The following is a 20556-nucleotide window of genomic DNA, read 5'->3' on the forward strand; positions in this document are numbered from 1 at the left end:
AGGGTGAATTTATTAATAATAAAGGTGCTCGTGGAAGTGAAGACTGTGTGCTCGAAGCTCCCTTGTGATACTCCTTCCCCGTGGCAGTGTGATCCGTGCTGTGCTCTGTCTGGCGATGCTGATCGGTCACGTGCTGTTTTCTGTAGGAAGAGTGAGGGAAAAGTCATTAGCCGTGTCTTCGGAGACGTCTCTCACCAAACTAGTGTTGGCGGCGGCTTATATGGCCGCCGCTTGATTACTCGCCAGCCGGGACCGATCAGGTGTGGGAGGGGCGTGGTTGCTGCTCCTCGTCGGTTACCAGGGCGACGCTGATGAGGACTCAGGCCATGTGTCACACTATATATCACCAATTTCTGAGAAAGAAAGTCTGAATTATGAGTTAATTTTGAATTCTGGCTTTATTTCTCACAATTGTGAGTATATATCATCCATTTTTGAGAAAGAAAGCCTGAATTATGAGTTAATATTGAATTCTGGCTTTATTTCTCACAGTTGTGAGTATATATCACCAATTTCTGAGAAATAAAGCCTGAATTATGAGTTAATTTTGAATTCTGGCTTTATTTCTCACAATTGTGAGTATATATCATCCATTTTTGAGAAAGAAAGCCTGAATTATGAGTTTATATTGCAATTCTGGCTTTATTTCTCACAGTTGTGAGTATATATCACCAATTTCTGAGAAAGAAAGCCTGAATTATGAGTTAATATTGAATTCTGGCTTTATTTCTCACAATTGTGAGTTTATGTTATCCATTTTTGAGAAAGAAAGCCTGAATTATGAGTTTATATTGCAATTCTGGCTTTATTTCTCAAAGTTGTGAGTATATATCACCAATTTCTGAGAAAGAAAGCCTGAATTATGAGTTAATATTGAATTCTGGCTTTAATGCTCACAATTTTAAGTTTATATCATACATTTTTGAGAAAGAAAGCCTTAATTATGAGTTTATATTGCAATTCTCGCTTTAATGCTCACAATTGTACGTTTATATCATTAATTTTTGAGAAAGAAAGCCTGAATTATGAGTTCATATTGCAATTCTGGCTTCATTTCTCACAATTGTGAGTATATATCACCAATTTCTGAGAAAGAAAGCCTGAATTATGAGTTAATATTGCAATTCTGGCTTTAATGCTCACAATTTTAAGTTTATATCAGCCATTTTTGAGAAAGAAAGCCTTAATTATGAGTTTATATTGCAATTCTCGCTTTAATGCTCACAATTGTAAGTTTATATCATCCATTTTTGAGAAAGAAAGCCTTAATTATGAGTTTATATTGCAATTCTCGCTTTAATGCTCACAATTGTAAGTTTATATCATTAATTTTTGAGAAAGAAAGCCTGAATTATGAGTTCATATTGCAATTCTGGCTTCATTTCTCACAATTGTGAGTTTATATCACCAATTTTTGAGAAAGAAAGCCTGAATTATGAGTTTATATTGCAATTCTGGCTTTATTTCTCACAATTGTGAGTTTATGGAGAAAGAAAGCCTGAAATATGAGATTAAATTGCAATTCTGGCTTAATTTCTCACAATTGTGAGTATATATCACCCATTTCTGACAAAGAAAGCCTCAATTATGAGTTTATATTGCAATTCTGGCTTTATTTCTGACAATTGTGAGTATATATCATTCATTTCTGAGAAAGAAAGCCTGAATTATTAGTTTATATTGTAATTCTGGCTTTATTTCTCACAATTGTGAGTTTATGTTATCCATTTTTGAGAAAGAAAGCCTTAATTATGAGTTTATATTGCAATTCTGGCTTTAATGCTCACAATTGTAAGTTTATATCATTCATTTTTGAGAAAGAAAGCCTGAATTATTAGTTTATATTGTAATTCTGGCTTTATTTCTCACAATTGTGAGTTTATGTTATCCATTTCTGAGAAAGAAAGCCTGAATTATGAGTTAATATTGAATTCTGGCTTTATTTCTCACAATTGTGAGTTTGTTATCCATTTTTGAGAAAGAAAGTCTGAATTATGAGTTTATATTGCAATTCTGGCTTTATTTCTCACAATTGTAAGTATATATCACCAATTTTTGAGAAAGAAAGCCTGAATTATGAGTTAATATTGAATTCTGGCTTTATTTCTCACAATTGTGAGTTCATGTTATCCATTTTTGAGAAAGAAAGCCTGAATTGTGAGTTTATATTGCAATTTTGGCTTTATTTCTCACAATTGTGAGAATATATCATGCATTTTTGAGAAAGAAAGCCTGAAATATGAGTTTAAATTGCAATTCTGGCTTAATTTCTCACAATTGTGAGTATATATCACCCATTTCTGAGAAAGAAAGCCTGAATTATTAGTTTATATTGCAATTCTGGCTTTATTTCTCACAATTGTGAGTATATATCACTCATTTCTGAGAAAGAAAGCCTGAATTATGAGTTTATATTGCCATTCTGGCTTAATTTCTCACAATTGTGAGTATATATCACCCATTTCTGAGAAAGAAAGCCTGAATTATGAGTTTATATTGCAATTCTGGCTTTTTTTTTCTCACAAATGTGAGTATATATTATCATTTTTTTTTTTTTTTGAGAAAGAAAGCCTGAATTATGAGTTTATATTGCAATTCTGGCTTTAATGCTCACAATTTTAAGTTTATATCATCCATTTTTTAGAAAGAAAGCCTTAATTATGAGTTTATATTGCAATTCTGGCTTTAATGCTCACAATTGTAAGTTTATATCATCCATTTTTGAGAAAGAAAGCCTTAATTATGAGTTTATATTGCAATTCTCGCTTTAATTGTCACAATTGTAAGTTTTTATGATTAATTTTTGAGGAAGAAAGCCTTAATTATGAGTTTATATTGCAATTCTGGCTTTAATGCTCACATTTGTATGTTTATATCATTCATTTTTGAGAAAGAAAGCCTGAAATATGAGTTTAAATTGCAATTATTGCTTTATTGCTCACAATTGTGGGTTTATATCATCCATTTATGAGAAAGAAAGCCTGAATTATGAGTTTATATTGCAATTCTGGCTTTATTTCTCACAATTGTGAGTATATATCATCCATTTCTGAGAAAGAAAGCCTGAATAATGAGTTTATATTGCAATTCTGGCTTAATTTCTCACAACTGTGGGTTTATATCATCCATTTATGAGAAAGAAAGCCTGAATTATGAGTTTATATTGCAATTCTGGCTTTATTTCTCACAACTGTGAGTATATATCACCCATTTCTGATAAAGAAAGCTTGAATTGTGAGTTTATATTGCAATTCTGGCTTTATTTCTCACAACTGTGAGTATATATCACCCATTTCTGATAAAGAAAGCTTGAATTGTGAGTTTATATTGCAATTCTGGCTTTATTTCTCACAATTGTGAGTTTATGTTATCCATTTTTGAGAAAGAAAGCCTGAATTATGAGTTTATATTGCAATTCTCGCTTTAATGCTCACAATTGTAAGTTTATATCATTCATTTTTGAGAAAGAAAGCCTGAATTATGAGTTCATATTGCAATTCTGGCTTCATTTCTCACAATTGTGAGTATATATCACCAATTTCTGAGAAAGAAAGCCTGAATTATGAGTTAATATTGCAATTCTGGCTTTAATGCTCACAATTTTAAGTTTATATCATCCATTTTTGAGAAAGAAAGCCTTAATTATGAGTTTATATTGCAATTCTCGCTTTAATGCTCACAATTGTAAGTTTATATCATTAATTTTTGAGAAAGAAAGCCTGAATTATGAGTTCATATTGCAATTCTGGCTTCATTTCTCACAATTGTGAGTATATATCACCAATTTTTGAGAAAGAAAGCCTGAATTATGAGTTTATATTGCAATTCTGGCTTTATTTCTCACAATTGTGAGTATATATCACCCATTTCTGAGAAAGATAGCCTGAATTGTGAGTTTATATTGCAATTATGGCTTTATTTCTCACAACTGTGAGAATATATTATGCATTTTTGAGAAAGAAAGCCTTAATTATGAGTTTATATTGCAATTCTGGCTTTATTTCTCACAATTGTGAGTATATATCACCAATTTCTGAGAAAGAAAGCCTGAATTATGAGTTAATATTGAATTCTGGCTTTATTTCTCACAATTGTGAGTTCATGTTATCCATTTTTGAGAAAGAAAGCCTGAATTGTGAGTTTATATTGCAATTCTGGCTTTATTTCTCACAATTGTGAGAATATATCATGCATTTTTGAGAAAGAAAGCCTGACATATGAGTTTAAATTGCAATTCTGGTTTAATTTCTCACAATTGTGAGTATATATCACACATTTATGAGAAAGAAAGCCTGAATTATTAGTTTATATTGCAATTCTGGCTTTATTTCTCACAATTGTGAGTTTATGGAGAAAGAAAGCCTGAAATATGATTTTATATTGCCATTCTGGCTTAATTTCTCACAAATGTGAGTATACATCATCAATTTTTTGAGAAAGAAAGCCTGAATTATGAGTTTATATTGCAATTCTGGCTTTTTTTTTTCTCACAAATGTGAGTATATATCATCAATTTTTTTTTGAGAAAGAAAGCCTGAATTATGAGTTTATATTGCAATTCTGGCTTTAATGCTCACAATTTTAAGTTTATATCAACCATTTTTGAGAAAGAAAGCCTTAATTATGAGTTTATATTGCAATTCTGGCTTTAATGCTGACAATTGTAAGTTTATATCATCCATTTTTGAGAAAGAAAGCCTTAATTATGAGTTTATATTGCAATTCTCGCTTTAATTGTCACAATTGTAAGTTTATATGATTAATTTTTGAGAAAGAAAGCCTGAATTATGAGTTTATATTGCAATTCTGGCTTTATTTCTCACAATTGTGAGTATATATCACCCATTTCTGAGAAAGAAAGCCTGAATTGTGAGTTTATATTGCAATTCTGGCTTTATTTCTCACAATTGTGAGAATATATCATGCATTTTTGAGAAAGAAAGCCTGAAATATGAGTTTAAATTGCAATTCTGGCTTAATTTCTCACAATTGTGAGTATATATCACCCATTTCTGAGAAAGAAAGCCTGAATTATTAGTTTATATTGCAATTCTGGCTTTATTTCTCACAATTGTGAGTTTATGGAGAAAGAAAGCCTGAAATATGAGTTTAAATTGCAATTCTGGCTTAATTTCTCACAATTGTGAGTATATATCACCCATTTCTGAGAAAGAAAGCCTGAATTATGAGTTTATATTGCCATTCTGGCTTAATTTCTTACAATTGTGAGTATATATCACCCATTTCTGAGAAAGAAAGCCTGAATTATGAGTTCATATTGCAATTCTGGCTTTATTTCTCACAAATGTGAGTATATATCATAAATTTTTTTTTGAGAAAGAAAGCCTGAATTATGAGTTTATATTGCAATTCTGGCTTTAATGCTCACAATTTTAAGTTTATATAATCCATTTTTGAGAAAGAAAGCCTGAAATATGAGTTTAAATTGCAATTCTGGCTTAATTTCTCACAATTGTGAGTATATATCACCCATTTCTGAGAAAAAAAAGCCTGAATTATGAGTTTATATTGCAATTCTGGCTTTATTTCTCACAATTGTGAGTTTATGTTATCCATTTTTGAGAAAGAAAGCCTTAATTATGAGTTTATATTGCAATTCTGGCTTTAATGCTCACAATTGTAAGTTTATATCATTCATTTTTGAGAAAGAAAGCCTGAATTATTAGTTTATATTGCAATTCTGGCTTTATTTCTCACAATTGTGAGTTTATGTTATCCATTTCTGAGAAAGAAAGCCTGAATTATTAGTTAATATTGAATTCTGGCTTTATTTCTCACAATTGTGAGTTTATGTTATCCATTTCTGAGAAAGAAAGCCTGAATTATGAGTTTATATTGAATTCTGGCTTTATTTCTCACAATTGTGAGAATATATCATGCATTTTTGAGAAAGAAAGCCTGAAAAATGAGTTTAAATTGCAATTCTGGCTTAATTTCTCACAATTGTGAGTATATATCACCCATTTCTGAGAAAGAAAGCCTGAATTATTAGTTTATATTGCAATTCTGGCTTTATTTCTCACAATTGTGAGTTTATGGAGAAAGAAAGCCTGAAATATGAGTTTAAATTGCAATTCTGGCTTAATTTCTCACAATTGTGAGTATATATCACCCATTTCTGAGAAAGAAAGCCTGAATTATGAGTTCATATTGCAATTCTGGCTTTATTTCTCACAAATGTGAGTATATATCATCAATTTTTTGAGAAAGAAAGCCTGAATTATGAGTTTATATTGCAATTCTGGCTTTAATGCTGACAATTTTAAGTTTATATCATCCATTTTTGAGAAAGAAAGCCTTAATTATGAGTTTATATTGCAATTCTGGCTTTAATGCTCACAATTGTAAGTTTATATCATTCATTTTTGAGAAAGAAAGCCTGAATTATTAGTTTATATTGCAATTCTGGCTTTATTTCTCACAATTGTGAGTTTATGTTATCCATTTCTGAGAAAGAAAGCCTGAATTATTAGTTAATATTGAATTCTGGCTTTATTTCTCACAATTGTGAGTTTATGTTATCCATTTCTGAGAAAGAAAGCCTGAATTATGAGTTTATATTGAATTCTGGCTTTATTTCTCACAATTGTGAGAATATATCATGCCTTTTTGAGAAAGAAAGCCTGAAATATGAGTTTAAATTGCAATTCTGGCTTAATTTCTCACAATTGTGAGTATATATCACCCATTTCTGAGAAAGAAAGCCTGAATTATGAGTTCATATTGCAATTCTGGCTTTATTTCTCACAAATGTGAGTATATATCATCAATTTTTTGAGAAAGAAAGCCTGAATTATGAGTTTATATTGCAATTCTGGCTTTTTTTTTTCTCACAAATGTGAGTATATATCATCAATTTTTTTTTTGAGAAAGAAAGCCTGAAATATGAGTTTATATTGCAATTCTGGCTTTAATGCTCACAATTTTAAGTTTATATCATCCATTTTTGAGAAAGAAAGCCTTAATTATGAGTTTATATTGCAATTCTGGCTTTAATGCTCACAATTGTAAGTTTATATCATTCATTTTTGAGAAAGAAAGCCTGAATTATTAGTTTATATTGCAATTCTGGCTTTATTTCTCACAATTGTGAGTTTATGTTATCCATTTCTGAGAAAGAAAGCCTGAATTATTAGTTAATATTGAATTCTGGCTTTATTTCTCACAATTGTGAGTTTATGTTATCCATTTCTGAGAAAGAAAGCCTGAATTATGAGTTTATATTGAATTCTGGCTTTATTTCTCACAATTGTGAGAATATATCATGCATTTTTGAGAAAGAAAGCCTGAAATATGAGTTTAAATTGCAATTCTGGCTTAATTTCTCACAATTGTGAGTATATATCACTCATTTCTGAGAAAGAAAGCCTGAATTATTAGTTTATATTGCAATTCTGGCTTTATTTCTCACAATTGTGAGTTTATGGAGAAAGAAAGCCTGAAATATGAGTATAAATTGCAATTCTGGCTTAATTTCTCACAATTGTGAGTATATATCACCCATTTCTGAGAAAGAAAGCCTGAATTATGAGTTCATATTGCAATTCTGGCTTTATTTCTCACAAATGTGAGTATATATCATCAATTTTTTGAGAAAGAAAGCCTGAATTATGAGTTTATATTGCAATTCTGGCTTTTTTTTTTCTCACAAATGTGAGTATATATCATCAATTTTTTTTTGAGAAAGAAAGCCTGAATTATGAGTTTATATTGCAATTCTGGCTTTAATGCTCACAATTTTAAGTTTATATCATCCATTTTTGAGAAAGAAAGCCTTAATTATGAGTTTATATTGCAATTCTGGCTTTAATGCTGACAATTGTAAGTTTATATCATCCATTTTTGAGAAAGAAAGCCTTAATTATTAGTTTATATTGCAATTCTCGCTTTAATTGTCACAATTGTAAGTTTATATGATTAATTTTTGAGAAAGAAAGCCTGAATTATGAGTTCATATTGCAATTCTGGCTTCATTTCTCACAATTATGAGTATATATCACCCATTTCTGAGAAAGAAAGCCTGAATTATGAGTTTATATTGCAATTCTGGCTTTAATGCTCACAATTGTAAGTTTATATCATCCATTTTTGAGAAAGAAAGCCTTAATTATGAGTTTATATTGCAATTCTGGCTTTATTTCTCACAATTGTGAGTATATATCATCCATTTCTGAGAAAGAAAGCCTGAATAATGAGTTTATATTGCAATTCTGGCTTAATTTCTCACAACTGTGGGTTTATATCATCCATTTATGAGAAAGAAAGCCTGAATTATGAGTTTATATTGCAATTCTGGCTTTATTTCTCACAACTGTGAGTATATATCACCCATTTCTGATAAAGAAAGCTTGAATTGTGAGTTTATATTGCAATTCTGGCTTTATTTCTCACAACTGTGAGTATATATCACCCATTTCTGATAAAGAAAGCTTGAATTGTGAGTTTATATTGCAATTCTGGCTTTATTTCTCACAATTGTGAGTTTATGTTATCCATTTTTGAGAAAGAAAGCCTGAATTATGAGTTTATATTGCAATTCTCGCTTTAATGCTCACAATTGTAAGTTTATATCATTCATTTTTGAGAAAGAAAGCCTGAATTATGAGTTCATATTGCAATTCTGGCTTCATTTCTCACAATTGTGAGTATATATCACCAATTTCTGAGAAAGAAAGCCTGAATTATGAGTTAATATTGCAATTCTGGCTTTAATGCTCACAATTTTAAGTTTATATCATCCATTTTTGAGAAAGAAAGCCTTAATTATGAGTTTATATTGCAATTCTCGCTTTAATGCTCACAATTGTAAGTTTATATCATTAATTTTTGAGAAAGAAAGCCTGAATTATGAGTTCATATTGCAATTCTGGCTTCATTTCTCACAATTGTGAGTATATATCACCAATTTTTGAGAAAGAAAGCCTGAATTATGAGTTTATATTGCAATTCTGGCTTTATTTCTCACAATTGTGAGTATATATCACCCATTTCTGAGAAAGATAGCCTGAATTGTGAGTTTATATTGCAATTATGGCTTTATTTCTCACAACTGTGAGAATATATTATGCATTTTTGAGAAAGAAAGCCTTAATTATGAGTTTATATTGCAATTCTGGCTTTATTTCTCACAATTGTGAGTATATATCACCAATTTCTGAGAAAGAAAGCCTGAATTATGAGTTAATATTGAATTCTGGCTTTATTTCTCACAATTGTGAGTTCATGTTATCCATTTTTGAGAAAGAAAGCCTGAATTGTGAGTTTATATTGCAATTCTGGCTTTATTTCTCACAATTGTGAGAATATATCATGCATTTTTGAGAAAGAAAGCCTGACATATGAGTTTAAATTGCAATTCTGGTTTAATTTCTCACAATTGTGAGTATATATCACACATTTATGAGAAAGAAAGCCTGAATTATTAGTTTATATTGCAATTCTGGCTTTATTTCTCACAATTGTGAGTTTATGGAGAAAGAAAGCCTGAAATATGATTTTATATTGCCATTCTGGCTTAATTTCTCACAATTGTGAGTATATATCACCCATTTCTGAGAAAGAAAGCCTGAATTATGAGTTCATATTGCAATTCTGGCTTTATTTCTCACAAATGTGAGTATACATCATCAATTTTTTGAGAAAGAAAGCCTGAATTATGAGTTTATATTGCAATTCTGGCTTTTTTTTTTCTCACAAATGTGAGTATATATCATCAATTTTTTTTTGAGAAAGAAAGCCTGAATTATGAGTTTATATTGCAATTCTGGCTTTAATGCTCACAATTTTAAGTTTATATCAACCATTTTTGAGAAAGAAAGCCTTAATTATGAGTTTATATTGCAATTCTGGCTTTAATGCTGACAATTGTAAGTTTATATCATCCATTTTTGAGAAAGAAAGCCTTAATTATGAGTTTATATTGCAATTCTCGCTTTAATTGTCACAATTGTAAGTTTATATGATTAATTTTTGAGAAAGAAAGCCTGAATTATGAGTTTATATTGCAATTCTGGCTTTATTTCTCACAATTGTGAGTATATATCACCCATTTCTGAGAAAGAAAGCCTGAATTGTGAGTTTATATTGCAATTCTGGCTTTATTTCTCACAATTGTGAGAATATATCATGCATTTTTGAGAAAGAAAGCCTGAAATATGAGTTTAAATTGCAATTCTGGCTTAATTTCTCACAATTGTGAGTATATATCACCCATTTCTGAGAAAGAAAGCCTGAATTATTAGTTTATATTGCAATTCTGGCTTTATTTCTCACAATTGTGAGTTTATGGAGAAAGAAAGCCTGAAATATGAGTTTAAATTGCAATTCTGGCTTAATTTCTCACAATTGTGAGTATATATCACCCATTTCTGAGAAAGAAAGCCTGAATTATGAGTTTATATTGCCATTCTGGCTTAATTTCTCACAATTGTGAGTATATATCACCCATTTCTGAGAAAGAAAGCCTGAATTATGAGTTCATATTGCAATTCTGGCTTTATTTCTCACAAATGTGAGTATATATCATAAATTTTTTTTTGAGAAAGAAAGCCTGAATTATGAGTTTATATTGCAATTCTGGCTTTAATGCTCACAATTTTAAGTTTATATAATCCATTTTTGAGAAAGAAAGCCTGAAATATGAGTTTAAATTGCAATTCTGGCTTAATTTCTCACAATTGTGAGTATATATCACCCATTTCTGAGGAAAAAAAAGCCTGAATTATGAGTTTATATTGCAATTCTGGCTTTATTTCTCACAATTGTGAGTTTATGTTATCCATTTTTGAGAAAGAAAGCCTTAATTATGAGTTTATATTGCAATTCTGGCTTTAATGCTCACAATTGTAAGTTTATATAATTCATTTTTGAGAAAGAAAGCCTGAATTATTAGTTTATATTGCAATTCTGGCTTTATTTCTCACAATTGTGAGTTTATGTTATCCATTTCTGAGAAAGAAAGCCTGAATTATTAGTTAATATTGAATTCTGGCTTTATTTCTCACAATTGTGAGTTTATGTTATCCATTTCTGAGAAAGAAAGCCTGAATTATGAGTTTATATTGAATTCTGGCTTTATTTCTCACAATTGTGAGAATATATCATGCATTTTTGAGAAAGAAAGCCTGAAAAATGAGTTTAAATTGCAATTCTGGCTTAATTTCTCACAATTGTGAGTATATATCACCCATTTCTGAGAAAGAAAGCCTGAATTATTAGTTTATATTGCAATTCTGGCTTTATTTCTCACAATTGTGAGTTTATGGAGAAAGAAAGCCTGAAATATGAGTTTAAATTGCAATTCTGGCTTAATTTCTCACAATTGTGAGTATATATCACCCATTTCTGAGAAAGAAAGCCTGAATTATGAGTTCATATTGCAATTCTGGCTTTATTTCTCACAAATGTGAGTATATATCATCAATTTTTTGAGAAAGAAAGCCTGAATTATGAGTTTATATTGCAATTCTGGCTTTTTTTTTCTCACAAATGTGAGTATATATCATCAATTTTTTTTTTGAGAAAGAAAGCCTGAAATATGAGTTTATATTGCAATTCTGGCTTTAATGCTCACAATTTTAAGTTTATATCATCCATTTTTGAGAAAGAAAGCCTTAATTATGAGTTTATATTGCAATTCTGGCTTTAATGCTCACAATTGTAAGTTTATATCATTCATTTTTGAGAAAGAAAGCCTGAATTATTAGTTAATATTGAATTCTGGCTTTATTTCTCACAATTGTGAGTTTATGTTATCCATTTCTGAGAAAGAAAGCCTGAATTATGAGTTTATATTGAATTCTGGCTTTATTTCTCACAATTGTGAGAATATATCATGCATTTTTGAGAAAGAAAGCCTGAAATATGAGTTTAAATTGCAATTCTGGCTTAATTTCTCACAATTGTGAGTATATATCACTCATTTCTGAGAAAGAAAGCCTGAATTATTAGTTTATATTGCAATTCTGGCTTTATTTCTCACAATTGTGAGTTTATGGAGAAAGAAAGCCTGAAATATGAGTATAAATTGCAATTCTGGCTTAATTTCTCACAATTGTGAGTATATATCACCCATTTCTGAGAAAGAAAGCCTGAATTATGAGTTCATATTGCAATTCTGGCTTTATTTCTCACAAATGTGAGTATATATCATCAATTTTTTGAGAAAGAAAGCCTGAATTATGAGTTTATATTGCAATTCTGGCTTTTTTTTTTCTCACAAATGTGAGTATATATCATCAATTTTTTTTTGAGAAAGAAAGCCTGAATTATGAGTTTATATTGCAATTCTGGCTTTAATGCTCACAATTTTAAGTTTATATCATCCATTTTTGAGAAAGAAAGCCTTAATTATGAGTTTATATTGCAATTCTGGCTTTAATGCTGACAATTGTAAGTTTATATCATCCATTTTTGAGAAAGAAAGCCTTAATTATTAGTTTATATTGCAATTCTCGCTTTAATTGTCACAATTGTAAGTTTATATGATTAATTTTTGAGAAAGAAAGCCTGAATTATGAGTTCATATTGCAATTCTGGCTTCATTTCTCACAATTATGAGTATATATCACCCATTTCTGAGAAAGAAAGCCTGAATTATGAGTTTATATTGCAATTCTGGCTTTAATGCTCACAATTGTAAGTTTATATCATCCATTTTTGAGAAAGAAAGCCTTAATTATGAGTTTATATTGCAATTCTGGCTTTAATGCTCACATTTGTATGTTTATATCATTCATTTTTGAGAAAGAAAGCCTGAAATATGAGTTTAAATTGCAATTCTGGCTTTATTGCTCACAATTGTGGGTTTATATCATCCATTTCTGAGAAAGAAAGCCTGAATTATGAGTTTATATTGCAATTCTGGCTTAATTTCTCACAATTGTGAGTATATATCACCCATTTCTGATAAAGAAAGCTTGAATTGTGAGTTTATATTGCACTTCTGGCTTTATTTCTCACAATTGTGAGTATATATCATCCATTTTTGAGAAAGAAAGCCTGAATTATGAGTTAATATAGAATTCTGGCTTTATTTCTCACAGTTGTGAGTATATATCACCAATTTCTGAGAAAGAAAGCCTGAATTATGAGTTAATATTGAATTCTGGCTTTATTTCTCACAGTTGTTAGTATATATCACCAATTTCTGAGAAATAAAGCCTGAATTGTGAGTTTATATTGCAATTCTGGCTTTATTTCTCACAATTGTGAGTATATATCATCCATTTTTGAGAAAGAAAGCCTGAATTATGAGTTAATATAGAATTCTGGCTTTATTTCTCACAGTTGTGAGTATATATCACCAATTTCTGAGAAAGAAAGCCTGAATTATGAGTTAATATTGAATTCTGGCTTTATTTCTCACAGTTGTGAGTATATATCACCAATTTCTGAGAAATAAAGCCTGAATTATGAGTTAATTTTGAATTCTGGCTTTATTTCTCACAATTGTGAGTATATATCATCCATTTTTGAGAAAGAAAGCCTGAATTATGAGTTTATATTGCAATTCTGGCTTTATTTCTCACAGTTGTGAGTATATATCACCAATTTCTGAGAAAGAAAGCCTGAATTATGAGTTAATATTGAATTCTGGCTTTATTTCTCACAATTGTGAGTTTATGTTATCCATTTTTGAGAAAGAAAGCCTGAATTATGAGTTTATATTGCAATTCTGGCTTTATTTCTCAAAGTTGTGAGTATATATCACCAATTTCTGAGAAAGAAAGCCTGAATTATGAGTTAATATTGAATTCTGGCTTTAATGCTCACAATTTTAAGTTTATATCATACATTTTTGAGAAAGAAAGCCTTAATTATGAGTTTATATTGCAATTCTCGCTTTAATGCTCACAATTGTACGTTTATATCATTAATTTTTGAGAAAGAAAGCCTGAATTATGAGTTCATATTGCAATTCTGGCTTCATTTCTCACAATTGTGAGTATATATCACCAATTTCTGAGAAAGAAAGCCTGAAAGCCTGAGTATATATCATCAATTTTTTGAGAAAGAAAGCCTGAATTATGAGTTTATATTGCAATTCTGGCTTTATTTCTGACAATTGTGAGTATATATCTTTCATTTCTGAGAAAGAAAGCCTGAATTATTAGTTTATATTGCAATTCTGGCTTTATTTCTCACAATTGTGAGTATATATCATCCATTTCTGAGAAAGAAAGCCTGAATTATGATTTTATATTGCATTTCTGGCTTAATTTCTCACAATTGTGAGTATATATCACCCATTTCTGATAAAGAAAGCCTGAATTGTGAGTTTATATTGCAATTCTGGCTTTATTTCTCACAATTGTGAGTATATATCATCCATTTCTGAGAAAGAAAGCCTGAATTATGAGTTAATATTGAATTCTGGCTTTATTTCTCACAGTTGTGAGTATATATCACCAATTTCTGAGTAAGAAAGCCTGAATTATGAGTTAATATTGAATTCTGGCTTTATTTCTCACAATTGTGAGTTTATGTTATCCATTTTTGAGAAAGAAAGCCTGAATTATGAGTTTATATTGCAATTCTGGCTTTATTTCTCACAATTGTGAGTATATATCATCCATTTTTGAGAAGGAAAGCCTGAATTATGAGTTAATATTGAATTCTGGCTTTATTTCTCACAGTTGTGAGTATATATCACCAATTTCTGAGAAAGAAAGCCTGAATTATGAGTTAATATTGAATTCTGGCTTTATTTTTCACAATTGTGAGTTTATGTTATCCATTTTTGAGAAAGAAAGCCTGAATTATGAGCTTATATTGCAATTCTGGCTTTATTTCTCACAATTGTGAGAATATATCATCCATTTTTGAGAAAGAAAGCCTGAAATATGAGTTTAAATTGCAATTCTGGCTTAATTTCTCACAATTGTCAGTATATATCACCCATTTCTGAGAAAGAAAGCCTGAATTATGAGTTTATATTGCCATTCTGGCTTAATTTCTCACAATTGTGAGTATATATCACCCATTTCTGAGAAAGAAAGCCTGAATTATGAGTTTATATTGCAATTCTGGCTTTAATGCTCACAATTGTAAGTTTATATCATCCATTTTTGAGAAAGAAAGCCTTAATTATGAGTTTATATTGCAATTCTGGCTTTAATGCTCACATTTGTATGTTTATAACATTTATTTTTGAGAAAGAAAGCCTGAAATATGAGTTTAAATTGCAATTCTTGCTTTATTGCTCACAATTGTGGGTTTATATCATCCATTTCTGAGAAAGAAAGCCTTAATTATGAGTTCATATTGCAATTCTGGCTTCATTTCTCACAATTGTGAGTATATATCATCCATTTCTGAGAAAGAAAGCCTGAATTATGATTTTATATTGCATTTCTGGCTTAATTTCTCACAATTGTGAGTATATATCACCCATTTCTGATAAAGAAAGCCTGAATTGTGAGTTTATATTGCAATTCTGGCTTTATTTCTGACAATTGTGAGTATATATCATCCATTTCTGAGAAAGAAAGCCTGAATTATGAGTTAATATTGAATTCTGGCTTTATTTCTCACAGTTGTGAGTATATATCACCAATTTCTGAGTAAGAAAGCCTGAATTATGAGTTAATATTGAATTCTGGCTTTATTTCTCACAATTGTGAGTTTATGTTATCCATTTTTGAGAAAGAAAGCCTGAATTATGAGTTTATATTGCAATTCTGGCTTTATTTCTCACAATTGTGAGTATATATCATCCATTTTTGAGAAGGAAAGCCTGAATTATGAGTTAATATTGAATTCTGGCTTTATTTCTCACAGTTGTGAGTATATATCACCAATTTCTGAGAAAGAAAGCCTGAATTATGAGTTAATATTGAATTCTGGCTTTATTTTTCACAATTGTGAGTTTATGTTATCCATTTTTGAGAAAGAAAGCCTGAATTATGAGCTTATATTGCAATTCTGGCTTTATTTCTCACAATTGTGAGAATATATCATCCATTTTTGAGAAAGAAAGCCTGAAATATGAGTTTAAATTGCAATTCTGGCTTAATTTCTCACAATTGTCAGTATATATCACCCATTTCTGAGAAAGAAAGCCTGAATTATGAGTTTATATTGCCATTCTGGCTTAATTTCTCACAATTGTGAGTATATATCACCCATTTCTGAGAAAGAAAGCCTGAATTATGAGTTTATATTGCAATTCTGGCTTTAATGCTCACAATTGTAAGTTTATATCATCCATTTTTGAGAAAGAAAGCCTTAATTATGAGTTTATATTGCAATTCTGGCTTTAATGCTCACATTTGTATGTTTATAACATTTATTTTTGAGAAAGAAAGCCTGAAATATGAGTTTAAATTGCAATTCTTGCTTTATTGCTCACAATTGTGGGTTTATATCATCCATTTCTGAGAAAGAAAGCCTTAATTATGAGTTTATATTGCAATTCTGGCTTTAATGCTCACAACTGTAAGTTTATATCATCCATTTTTGAGAAAGAAAGCCTTAATTATGAGTTTATATTGCAATTCTGGCATTAATGCTCACAATTGTAAGTTTATATCATTAATTTTTGAGAAAGAAAGCCTGAATTATGAGTTCATATTGCAATTCTGGCTTCATTTCTCACAATTGTGAGTATATATCATCCATTTCTGAGAAAGAAAGCCTGAATTATGATTTTATATTGCATTTCTGGCTTAATTTCTCACAATTGTGAGTATATATCACCCATTTCTGATAAAGAAAGCCTGAATTGTGAGTTTATATTGCAATTCTGGCTTTATTTCTCACAATTGTGAGTATATATCATCCATTTCTGAGAAAGAAAGCCTGAATTATGAGTTAATATTGAATTCTGGCTTTATTTCTCACAGTTGTGAGTATATATCACCAATTTCTGAGTAAGAAAGCCTGAATTATGAGTTAATATTGAATTCTGGCTTTATTTCTCACAATTGTGAGTTTATGTTATCCATTTTTGAGAAAGAAAGCCTGAATTATGAGTTTATATTGCAATTCTGGCTTTATTTCTCACAATTGTGAGTATATATCATCCATTTTTGAGAAGGAAAGCCTGAATTATGAGTTAATATTGAATTCTGGCTTTATTTCTCACAGTTGTGAGTATATATCACCAATTTCTGAGAAAGAAAGCCTGAATTATGAGTTAATATTGAATTCTGGCTTTATTTTTCACAATTGTGAGTTTATGTTATCCATTTTTGAGAAAGAAAGCCTGAATTATGAGCTTATATTGCAATTCTGGCTTTATTTCTCACAATTGTGAGAATATATCATCCATTTTTGAGAAAGAAAGCCTGAAATATGAGTTTAAATTGCAATTCTGGCTTAATTTCTCACAATTGTCAGTATATATCACCCATTTCTGAGAAAGAAAGCCTGAATTATGAGTTTATATTGCCATTCTGGCTTAATTTCTCACAATTGTGAGTATATATCACCAATTTCTGAGTAAGAAAGCCTGAATTATGAGTTAATATTGAATTCTGGCTTTATTTCTCACAATTGTGAGTTTATGTTATCCATTTTTGAGAAAGAAAGCCTGAATTATGAGTTTATATTGCAATTCTGGCTTTATTTCTCACAATTGTGAGTATATATCATCCATTTTTGAGAAGGAAAGCCTGAATTATGAGTTAATATTGAATTCTGGCTTTATTTCTCACAGTTGTGAGTATATATCACCAATTTCTGAGAAAGAAAGCCTGAATTATGAGTTAATATTGAATTCTGGCTTTATTTTTCACAATTGTGAGTTTATGTTATCCATTTTTGAGAAAGAAAGCCTGAATTATGAGTTTATATTGCAATTCTGGCTTTAATGCTCACAATTGTAAGTTTATATCATCCATTTTTGAGAAAGAAAGCCTTAATTATGAGTTTATATTGCAATTCTGGCTTTAATGCTCACATTTGTATGTTTATAACATTTATTTTTGAGAAAGAAAGCCTGAAATATGAGTTTAAATTGCAATTCTTGCTTTATTGCTCACAATTGTGGGTTTATATCATCCATTTCTGAGAAAGAAAGCCTTAATTATGAGTTTATATTGCAATTCTGGCTTTAATGCTCACAACTGTAAGTTTATATCATCCATTTTTGAGAAAGAAAGCCTTAATTATGAGTTTATATTGCAATTCTGGCATTAATGCTCACAATTGTAAGTTTATATCATTAATTTTTGAGAAAGAAAGCCTGAATTATGAGTTCATATTGCAATTCTGGCTTCATTTCTCACAATTGTGAGTATATATCACCAATTTTTGAGAAAGAAAGCCTGAATTATTAGTTTATATTGCAATTCTGGCTTTATTTCTCAAAATTGCGGGTTTATATCATCCATTCCTGAGAAAGAAAGCCTGAATTATGAGTTTATATTGCAATTCTGGCTTAATTTTTCACAATTGTGAGTATATATCACCCATTTCTGAGAAAGAAAGCCTGAATTGTGAGTTTATATTGCAATTCTGGCTTTATTTCTCACAATTGTGGGTTTATATCATCCATTTCTGAGAAAGAAAGCCTTAATTATGAGTTTATATTGCAATTCTGGCTTTAATGCTCACAACTGTAAGTTTATATCATCCATTTTTGAGAAAGAAAGCCTTAATTATGAGTTTATATTGCAATTCTGGCTTTAATGCTCACAATTGTAAGTTTATATCATTAATTTTTGAGAAAGAAAGCCTGAATTATGAGTTCATATTGCAATTCTGGCTTAATTTTTCACAATTGTGAGTATATATCACCCATTTCTGAGAAAGAAAGCCTGAATTGTGAGTTTATATTGCAATTCTGGCTTTAATGCTCACAATTGTAAGTTTATATCATTAATTTTTGAGAAAGAAAGCCTGAATTATGAGTTCATATTGCAATTCTGGCTTCATTTCTCACAATTGTGAGTATATATCACCAATTTTTGAGAAAGAAAGCCTGAATTATTAGTTTATATTGCAATTCTGGCTTTATTTCTCAAAATTGCGGGTTTATATCATCCATTCCTGAGAAAGAAAGCCTGAATTATGAGTTTATATTGCAATTATGGCTTTAATGCTCACATTTGTATGTTTATATCATTCATTTTTGAGAAAGAAAGCCTGAAATATGAGATTCTTGCTTTATTGCTCACAATTGTGGGTTTATATCATCCATTTCTGAGAAAGAAAGCCTGAATTATGAGTTTATATTGCAATTCTGGCTTTATTTCTCACAATTGTGAGTATATATCATCCATTTCTGAGAAAGAAAGCCTGAATTATGAGTTAATATTGAATTCTGGCTTTATTTCTCACAATTGTGAGTTTATGTTATCCATTTTTGAGAAAGAAAGCCTGAATTATGAGTTTATATTGCAATTCTGGCTTTATTTCTCACAATTGTGAGAATATATCATCCATTTTTGAGACAGAAAGCCTGAAATATGAGTTTAAATTGCAATTCTGGCTCAATTTCTCACAATTGTGAGTATATATCACCCATTTCTGAAAAAGAAAGCCTGAATTATGAGTTTATATTGCCATTCTGGCTTAATTTCTCACAATTGTGAGTATATATCACCCATTTCTGAGAAAGAAAGCCTGAATTATGAGTTTATATTGCAATTCTGGCTTTAATGCTCACAATTGTAAGTTTATATCATCCATTTTTTAGAAAGAAAGCCTTAATTATGAGTTTATATTGCAATTCTGGCTTTAATGCTCACAATTGTAAGTTTATATCATCCATTTTTGAGAAAGAAAGCCTTAATTATGAGTTTATATTGCAATTCTGGCTTTAATGCTCACAATTGTAAGTTTATATCATTCATTTTTGAGAAAGAAAGCCTGAATTATGAGTTCATATTGCAATTCTGGCTTCATTTCTCACAATTGTGAGTATATATCACCAATTTTTGAGAAAGAAAGCCTGAATTATTAGTTTATATTGCAATTCTGGCTTTATTTCTCAAAATTGCGGGTTTATATCATCCATTCCTGAGAAAGAAAGCCTGAATTATGAGTTTATATTGCAATTCTGGCTTAATTTTTCACAATTGTGAGTATATATCACCCATTTCTGAGAAAGAAAGCCTGAATTGTGAGTTTATATTGCAATTCTAGCTTTATTTCTCACAATTGTGAGTATATATCATCAATTTTTTGAGAAAGAAAGCCTGAATTATGAGTTTATATTGCAATTCTGGCTTTATTTCTGACAATTGTGAGTATATATCTTTCATTTCTGAGAAAGAAAGCCTGAATTATGAGTTTATATTGCAATTCTGGCTTTAGTTCTGACAATTGTGAGTATATATCATTCATTTCTGAGAAAGAAAGCCTGAATTATGAGTTTATATTGCTATTCTGGCTTTATTTCTCACAATTGTGAGTACATATCACCCATTTCTGAGAAAGAAAGCCTGAATTATGAGTTTATATTGCAATTCTGGCTTTAATGCTCACAATTGTAAGTTTATATCATCAATTTTTGAGAAAGAAAGCCTTAATTATGAGTTTATATTGCAATTCTGGCTTTAATGCTCACAATTGTAAGTTTATATCATT

Source organism: Garra rufa, unplaced genomic scaffold, assembly GCF_049309525.1.
Source record: "Garra rufa unplaced genomic scaffold, GarRuf1.0 hap1_unplaced_002, whole genome shotgun sequence".
NCBI lineage: Eukaryota > Metazoa > Chordata > Actinopteri > Cypriniformes > Cyprinidae > Garra > Garra rufa.